The following is a 1504-nucleotide window of genomic DNA, read 5'->3' on the forward strand; positions in this document are numbered from 1 at the left end:
CTCTGAGCAGATAGCGCGCAGGATTGAGAATTCCAGACTTGGGTGTGAATCCCGGCCCAGCCAAGTCCTGGCTAGGGGCCGACTTCACCCCCCTGCACCCATGTCCTCGTCCTTAACGAAGACTAATTCCAATTCGGACTAAGAAGGATGGAATAAAACAATGCCATGAAGCGTCTAACGGTGTCTGGCCTGCAGCCGGAACTATAAATATGAGCGCCCTTTCTGACCCCGAGCTTGGGAGCTGCTTCTCCTATTTCTACAGCAGCTCCTCCTTCTTTGAGCTCCGGAGGCCGCTGCGGGTGCCAACTGTGGAGCGCCGTGCCCGTTCTGACGCGATAGCTGCACCGGGTACCAGCAATCCTTAAAGGAGGGTGGCCTCCCGGCGCAGCTTTGAGAGGGCAGTGGGGGAGGGGGAACTACCCGGCCCTGGGAGGCCGGGGTTGGATGAAGGGCCTGTGGGGGGCGTTGGTCAACCGAGGGACAGCTGGCGCCCCGCGGCACACACTACAGAGGGGCCCACCCACGCCTCCCGAACCTCCCCCCCGCGTCTCCCCCAAGTGGCCGGGCCCGCCCCTTCCCTCCACTTCACCTCTGCTGCTTCCCCCCCTCCCCAGCTCCTGGCACTGTCTCTGGGGCCTCAGAAAGCAAGGAGGGTCCCAGGGCAGAGAGGGCTGGGGACGCAGCCGGCGCCGGAGCCCCGGGGGAGCGCAGGCCCCGCCCCCACCACGGCGCCGGCTGGCAGCCGGCGGGACATGCGCACGCGGCGCGGGGCACTGGGCGCGGGGCGCCGGGGGCGGGGAGCGCGCGTGCAGTGTCTCCGCCGGGAGCGGCGGGGGCGGGGACGGGCGCGGGCCGGAGCCGGCGGGCGGGCCGTGGGCGGGGAGCAGGACGCGGGAGCAGGGAGCGCGCCGCCCGCGCCGCTGCCGGGCGACGGACCCGCGAGCCCGGACCGCGGCGTCCAGGGGATGCGAGCGGCAGGGAGTTGCCGCGCCGCTGCGCCGGGAGAACTCGAGCGGCGGTGACCTCAGCGAGGGGAGAGCGAGGCGACGGCGGCTGCGAGCCCCGCGGGGATCCTTGGGCCCGGGGGCGGGGGAGCCGCGGCGGCGCGGGAGCGCGGGGCGCAGACCGGGCGGGGCTGGGGGACAGTGATGAGCGAGCGCGCGGGGAGGCTGCACGCCGCCGTCGCCGCCGCCCGGAGCAGCTGCCGCCCGAGCTGCTGCTCGCGGCCCGGGCCCCGGCCATGGAGACGCTGAATGGCCCCGCGGGCAGCGGCGCGCCGGACGCGAAGCCGCAGCCGCCCGGCCAGCACCACCGCCACCATCACCCCCACCCGCTGGCCGAGCGGAGGCGGCTGCACCGTGCACCCTCGCCCGCCAGACCGTTCCTCAAGGACCTGCACGGCCGGCCCGCCGCGCCCGGCCCAGCCCCGGCCGCCCCCTCCCCGGGCCGAGCCCCGGCGCCCGCCGCCCCGCGCTCGCCCAGCCTCGCGGGCAAGGCGCCGCCC

This window comes from Equus quagga, chromosome 9 (genome assembly GCF_021613505.1).
Source record: "Equus quagga isolate Etosha38 chromosome 9, UCLA_HA_Equagga_1.0, whole genome shotgun sequence".
Classification (NCBI taxonomy): Eukaryota; Metazoa; Chordata; class Mammalia; order Perissodactyla; family Equidae; genus Equus; species Equus quagga.